Below are 8,548 nucleotides of genomic sequence, written 5' to 3' on the forward strand. Positions count from 1 at the left end.
CTCAGGAAGCAGGTGTGCAGGCCTCAGCAATGTCTTCAGGACAGAGAGAGATCAGAGTGTTGTTCTTCTGTACTCTGGTCTACTCTAGCTGGAACATTTAAGTATTTTATCAGTAAAAAGCCAGACACAGTATCAGCGGTCTCATTTCCTAGCTATGCAACAAGCTAGTGACATCAGACTTAATGGGCATCCAGGGTTCAACTTCTAATGAACTGTGAGTGCAACCTGGAGACACAGCAGCTGATGCTGCTACAGGACTACGCTTGTAAATAGATACAGTCAAAAGACTCTGATTTTGCAAACATCATATCTACACTGAAAATGTCTTTTAAAAAAAGCAAACAAACATTTTAGGTGTTCGGAGTACTTAAGGTATTTTTAATGAAGGAGGATTTTTTAAGAAACACAGATGCAATAAGCCTGTACCAAGTTTGAGAAAACAGTTACAGTCTTTTTGCCATTTACATGACTACCTTTTTCTGGATTGCCAAACATATCTTGGTTTAAAATAAAGATGTTTAAATATCAGTCTCTTTGTTTCTACCTTACACTACAAAAATCTAGTATGTGCAGCATAGAAATATTCACGTGGGATTCAATATCCTGAGTATTACTTTACTGGTAACAAAGGGAGAAAACTTTAATCCAATAGGCTCAAAAATTGTTTTTCAGTTGCTTTATTGCTTTCCAAAGAGACAAACAGCACTTCATTTGTTCCACAGATACTAGTGCAATTTCAGGATGTCTTTGATCTTGTCCAGACCAAGATAAAAGGTACCCTTTAAATTATACTCATTAAAGTGTTTTAACCCACTTTTAAACAAAAGGCAGTTTTTGCACAACCTAACTTTAAGCATCTAAGGTATGTCTCTAAATTAGAAGGACAACACCCTTAGCTACCTCCTCCAGAAGCTGTCCTCACTGGACTGAGGAGGCTGGAGACAAACATCTCCTTACTTAACTTGAACCTTCTGGTAATTTAGGCACCGGTAGAGGGTCAAAGGGGAAGCCCCTCCAGAGAATGATTCCTTTTATGTTACAACAGGTATCTGTGAAATGACTTGCCCATCGACTAACGGCTAATGAGAGGACAGAGAAAACTCCAGGAATTTTAGATTAGGAGAGATTAATCCCACTGCATTGATTACGGAAGGAGGATAGACATCCACCTAAGAACGACTTGGTTCTTAACTTTTTGGCAAGTAAATTTAGGGGAGATTAAGCCAGCTCTGGCCTTTTAATACAGGCACTTATATTTGACCAAAGTTGACACCCCTCCCACTGCCAGGAATTATGCATTAAGCTATGCGTTAGATAAGTGTGAGATAAGAGAAGAAGGAGCAGGACCCAGCACTCCAGTTCCCAGTTTGGAAGGTCAGCCTTGGAAGAAAGACACTGTGTAACCAAGGGCTGCACTTGATCACGTGCCGATTTCCCACAGGCACCTCTATCTTCCATTGCAACATGCAAGTGCTCCTTTTAAAAAGAAAATCTTGAAAATACAGCCACTCGTTTTGGAGTCTACGTGGATGTTTGACACAAGCCAAACAAGCTGCAGGTGTATCAAGAGTCTAGATTGCTGAACAGATGAAGAATAGCCTTCGGATCCTCACTATGCACAGAAAACTTAGTATTAAAGCACTTAACACCAACTGCCTATAGACTACTCTGTCTCCAGAGACTTAGCAAGACAGAATCCACCACCTCTCACTACATATCCTCACCCAGAATCAGGGCACCTACATTTTAAGCAAAAAGCATAGAACAGCTCATCCTAAAATGTCTAATAGCAGCTTGACAGTTAGAAAACTCTCCCAAGGCGGGAGACAGGGTTCAAATCCACCTCGTCAAGATTAGAAGAATTTCATCCACACATGCTACATGCTAGATGAACGTTGCAACCGCAGAGCTCTTGGATAAGAGAGGGAAGAGCACTGCTTCCTCCTCCTCCTCTCTGCATTTCATGAACCTAGCCTTGAAGATATATTTCTTTTCCCAGCTGACACTGCTGAGCAAAGTCGCAAAGAGTTTGAGGACAACCAGACTGCAGCTTGCAGCAATTTATCCCATGGTCCATTTTTTAAAGTGTCAGCCACTATAGAGATAGATGGCATTACTGATTACGGGAGATGAGATCCTCAGTTTTGCGTCACATTGAGATGCATCCTCTTCCATCGTACAGTCCTCCATACAGCTGTGCTGTGGCTTTGATCAGATACCAAGGCAGACAAATCCCTCCAGAAGCACAGAGGCCAGCAGCACGGACACTGAGGGGTGGGCACGTGCAAAATCACCAGCTGCAGAGAACAGAAGTCTCAGGGGCAGCTGCTCACCCTGCAGCCTCACGCCATGTGCCCTGAGCCCAGGTCTAGCACTTGGAGCTGATGCCTGTTCTTCGCTCGCACTTAATGATTGCTCCTCAAGCATAGGGCTACAAAAAATTGAAGCATGTGTAGACATGCTTTATCTATTGATAAAGAAATCTATACACAACCCACCCTGCCCATGCACTAATCTGACCAAATCCAGTCTTTTTTTGAAGGACAAGGGACAATTACTGTCACTTAATGTGACACAACTAGGTTTCATACATTTTGTAGTTCATATTTAAGTCAAGAGGTATAAAAACTATAAGCATCCACAAGCAATTACTGAGAATTTAGCCACACTGTTTGCGTAGGTTTATGTTTTACCAAACAAATGTATTACACTATTACTGTGTGAAATCTACCAGAATGCAATTTACTGAAGCAGCAGTCATAAAGAGTAGAGGATATCCTATTGCCTAGAACAAAAGCCTTTCCCCTCCTCCAGCTGTGAAAAGGTCGAGCGCCTCCCCCATTTTAAATAACTGCTCAATAATCTCCCTTTAAAGAATGGAACTGTATCAGACTTCAACTCCTTTAAAAAGAAACAAAACCAAACACACAGTAGTTTCCTGACTCCCTTCTGGATTATTCTAGGTACAGCAATGCAAGACAGTTATGGCAATGTTGCATTTGGAAGCTTTCCAAAAACACGTATGACTGAGAACACCAGGTTATCTTTTCAAAATATATTTAAGTAAATAGCATTACAATGTTAGTCACACAATGAATTATGTTCTGAAGTACACAGAAGAAAACGTGCCCATACAAAACCTCAGCTGTATAAAAATCATACAGTAGTTTAACCTGCTTCCAAGGCTCAAACATTCAAACAGCCTCTGTTATTCTTATATTGATCTCACCATTTTCTGCAGTGCCATAAATGCAGCTGTCAGACTTGCAACTTGCTGATTCAAGCACTGGTTCTCCTCTTGTACTTGTTCCAGCATGACTTGGTCAGTGTGTAATCTCATTTGTAGCTTGTGAAACTGGAATAAATAAACAAACACACATACATGAGGGACTTACCAAGTAAAGCAAGCTGTATAATTACCAGAGTGGAAATCAAATGCCAACATTGATTATATGATGAGCCACACCTCAGCTGGCAAATTTCAAACACACAGCATGATGAGAGGGAAGAAGTGGCTCCAAATTTCTCTATATTAGCAGTGACTGTGGGAGACAAAAGTCTCATTAAAAACAAGCCTGGAAAGCATTTAAGGAGTAACACGTGTGCATACATTTGTTTGGATTTCCCTTGTAACACTGCAGTGCATTTTATCAGAAACACTTTCTTTCAGCAATTTAATTCTCCTAGTAGAGTTTCTAATTAAACAGTATTACTACTATGTTTCCCTTATAATACATGAAACCTTCACATATGTAACATTTATTTCACTTTCATTTCTTCTTCTTCCAATATGTTTTCCCATCAACACAAGATTTGAGCAGATTACTGAGCTGTACTATCAGTAAAGCAACACACTGAATATTAATTATGATGGGTTTCACTATTTTCTCTGTATACAAAGAGCAACTACAACTGCCAGTCTCGAAGATTTATTCTAGATTAAGGACAACATCAAAGGAAATAAAGGCAAAGATGGCACGTGAGAATGAAGTAAGCAAAATATGCTTCATATCAGCTAAGAGATTTGTTCCATAGGTACAAAAGCCATCCAGAGAAAGGACGCAGAGGTAGACTGAAAACACAGGTGGCCAGGCAAGGGAGGAACAGTCCCAAGCAAATCCTTGGGAAGTAAATGGGAACCTAAGAAGAATACATTTTTCAGTACAAGTCAGCAGCACTGCTGGAGGAATACCTGGGATGTCTGCCTGCTACCCATATTTGAGATGGTAATTATTAGTTTTAAGGCTTTTTTCCAACTACACATTTATGGATACATAGACAACTAGAAAATTACTTTTTATAGGACTAACCAAAGCCATAATATTCAATCCATGTACCATTCAATTAATTAAAAAAATCTCAATGCAGTACTGGTATACCTACATAAAAAAGAAAAGCTACAAGTAAATCATCATCTTATTAACAAGCTGTAGTTAACAGATTTTAGCTTGTTATTCAAATCATGCAATGATGATGAATGAAGTCAATTTTGGACTTAAGAACAGTTTTTTAAAAGGAACCCAGTAGGCCTGTCTTTAACTATCCTTCCTAACTGGATAGAGATTACACCTCAGAAATCATTAGGTCTAAGCAGACTTCTTATGCTACTTTCAGACCTATAAAACACCCAAACTTTGAAAACCTGAGTTTAAGACACAGATGAGAAGCACACAGATGTTGCATTGGGCTTCTGCCCTGGCATGAATTTGAAGTCCTTGTTTGTATTTCTGCCAGCATGCCCAAAGATCACACTGAGTGTCTCATCTCTTGAATAACCAGTCTGAGGTGACAAGGACCCAATGTGCTGAGAAGTCTTGAAACCCCACCTGGAAGCAAGCAGAACCTGCAAACCATTCCTCATTCAGTAACATGCAGGATATCACCCTGTTGGCACCCAAAAATAGATGCACTCAAAATGGAGACATGAATTCAGAGAACACGTTCAAAGAGTGTCTGAACAGTTCCAGCTGCCCCACAATCAAGCTTTTTCCACAGAAAAAGCTTTTTCTTGCAACAAGAGATGCTCTGATAAGTCACTAGCTGCCCTAGCCTTCCTCAGGTCATTTTACAACACTCCCCAGTTGGGTTAGCTTTTGAATTAATTTCAGCAGCAAGAGGAAGATGAGGTGAATGCTAGCCGATTAGTTCATTTTAAGGCAACATATCTGCCTGATTAGTTCAGTCAGTTTTGTCTCTGTGCTCTGTACTTTAATTGGATGCTGTCCCAAGAAATGGTAGAGTAAGTTTGAGGATCACCTGGAAAACTACCAATGTTGGTTTTGTCTACGTACAAAAATACTTGACCTCAAAAATCAGAGCATCAGCTGACAAAACCTGGTGGCAGTAATCCTTGGATGTTGAATTGTTCCGATTTAAGAGTGCTCAAATCTGAAGTTTCAGGCAACCAAGACTGCCATTGTGAATGCTAGAAACCTGGGGTTTGTTCCAACCAGGAGGAAAAAACACTCTGCCTGGAAAACAACAGACATGTCATCAGTTAGAGCCATAGCTGGAGCTGCAGAGTACCGTTAAAGGTCTGAGGAACACAGTCCAGCAGCTCCAGAAACAAATCCAGGATCAAATTACATCCAGCTTCTCTCTGCTGCTCTTTTGGGGCTATAGATAACACTGGGCCCTATTCTCTACTCCTACAGTCTCACCACAATGCTTTTCTCCTCTCTACTCACCAGGAAACAGATAGGATAGTGAAAAGGGATGCCAAGGGGGCAAGCAGAGGACTGTGGTTGAATATATTATGCTATAACTTATCTGCTTCCAAAGACCCACAGGCATGTAGAAAGTTAAACGGCAATCAGCTTTGAAATTGCTCTTTGATATGCTATGAGCCATGCAAGCTCCCAGCTGTCCCCCAATACAGGGACCACAGAAGACAGCTTAACACCATTTTTCATCCTCTCAACTCTTACTTCCCGATCCACATGTAGAAGAGGAACAGCTGAGATGGGGCCTTCAAAAAGGACAAGAAATGGCCAGTCCTTGTATGAGTAGCAAGCACACTAAAAATGCCAAATACCAGAGAGCTGTTGGTCCCAGTAAGACCTAGACTTGTATTAAAACAGTAAACAAAGCTTCAAATTAATTAAAATATAGTAAGGGATTTAGCATCCAGTCAAAACAGCATTTGCTCAGGACCTACTTTTGGGAGGTAGGGAGGGAAGAGCATTAGGTGCTGTTTTGGAAGGTCAGCTTTTTCCCAGAACCAGAAAAGGTTGTATGTTCTTTGAATGTTGTTTTTTAAAGGTTAGAAATATTTTCGCCAGAGGTTTTTCTGGTCTAGGGACTATATGACCACCAAGGTAAGATAAAATAAGAACTACAAATGTTAATATTAAAACCAACAAAAATATTGAGACTTTTTAGTCTACATTCTTGTACAGGAAAAAAAAACCCAGAAGTAAAATAAAGACTTCAAATCAAATGTCACGTGTTTGAGGATAGGTAAGTGGCCTGGGGGTTACAGCAGCAAATGAACAACCCAACTCAAAGCCCTTGCAGCCGCTGATCCAACTAGTTGAAGCCATTCCTGGCTGTGTGTCCCAGCAGTGCCATGTGATCACTGCAGAGCATGCAGCAGGCTGTGCCTTAGATTAATAATTTGAACAAAAGGACCATACACTGTTACGTCTCCCAGAGAAGCCGGCCATAATGGCTATGGTGCTTACACACCACCTTCATCCTTTGATTTAAAAACACAGGGAAAGTGAAAGGTATGATTATTCTTCAATGTCATATCCAACAAATTATTGTAAAGTTCAAAATTAAGGCCTGAAGAAAAGCATCTACAGAACAATTTTCTCTCCACTAAAAATAAAGCATTGCTGCTTCTCACACCTTTGAATTTACTAATGCCTTTTCCAGCCATGCACCCTGGTCAAAATTTAAGCTCCTTTCTGTCTAAAAGGAGTCATTTACTGAACTTTATGAGCAGAAGAATGCTGTTACTGACTGATTCTAGAAACTAATAAAGAATATTCTAAGTGATACTCTCCTGGATTTATCGGGGTGGGGGGGTGGTACTCTGGGGGAAAAATGCTAACTTATAGGAATAGGGTTGTTTTATACTGCTGCTTAAAAAAAAAAATTCCCCCCACAGTGGGAGGATCTTTTACTATATGCAAGATGTACAGTGCCATTAAGACTCTTTAGTCTTCCAATATTATAATGGTCTCAGCCATGCCGTAACCTGTTACATGTTACCTTTAGTTGCTTTGCATGATGTAAACTCATTGTGTATGAAGAATGTCACTCACATTAGCTAGACAATGTGTTTAAAAATTTATAGTTAAAAGCAGCAATGCTGTTAGAGCAAAATGAAGAGGAACACCAGGGTTCTGTTTCCATACAGTACTGACTGAGCTAAATCCTGCAAATCAAATTTAATCTTCCTCACCAGAATTGCACTCAGACTTAGTACAGTCATTATGAAAATTAATACTTCTATATTTAAAAATACACACACACACACACACATTTTGAGAAGTGAAAATATACATACAACTAAACTGCTTTCAAACCTAGGGTGATAGTTCACTTTTAATGATTAGTTGTTGCAATTTAAAATGGAAACCTATAGATTTAATTTGAAAAAGCTAGCCCAATTCTCCAATTCACTCAAGGAACATTCAACATTAAAAAAAAAAAAAACAACAACAAAACCAAAAAACCCCAACCATTCATGTCTTCTGGATTTGTGTCTTTGAAGCAAAATTTTTGATTACAGAGTCTAGCTGAGCTCGCTCTCTCCCTACTAAAAGTCAGGGCAACCGACAGGCCCAGAACAAGCCTGAAGGTGCTGAAAATCCCAAGAAAGAGGTAAACTGATGCTGGATTTTTCACTGGGTGCACCCCTGATGCTGACAGCCTAGAAAAGTGAGTGGCATGGGAGCTACCATAGCAACCCTACCAGGCATAAGATCCCCCAATACCAGGAGATACTCTCCAGTGATTACTTGATCTACTATAAAGCCATTTTGTACGTTCAGAGTGCTAAAGAACAGCTTTAATATACTGGTGAATCAGACCGAGAAGCTATTTAACTGCAGAGAGTACTGGAAAGCACATATAAATTACCTTTTCCCAGGGAAACACACTCTCAGATTCTCTATTTTCCCACACACAGAGGGATGTTTTCAGTACTGTCTTGGTGGTTATTACACAAAAAGCTCCCGAGCACCATCAGTATTTGAAATGAGCATAAAGGAAATAAAACACAGACAACTCTAACAGACTGCTAGTCTATATATCAATAAGGTTTGTGGATAAGGTACAAGCTAGCCCAGACCATACTGCTAAGGTTCAATCCAGTCCCGTTACAGCACAGGAACTGGGTGAGGGATGGCACAGCTGCTGACCTTGTCTTGGGTTACAGAGACCACACAGCAGTTTCTACATCTGCTTGTTCCTAAAGTGAAGTCAATCTTGTGTTGATAACATCACTGGTTGCTATGGAAGCAATACAACTTCACAGCTGATGGTATGCAGTGAGCACTGAGCACTTTAGAGATCCTTACTAAGAGTTTACAGATTG

Source organism: Haliaeetus albicilla, chromosome 19 (assembly GCF_947461875.1).
Source record: "Haliaeetus albicilla chromosome 19, bHalAlb1.1, whole genome shotgun sequence".
Lineage (NCBI taxonomy): Eukaryota > Metazoa > Chordata > Aves > Accipitriformes > Accipitridae > Haliaeetus > Haliaeetus albicilla.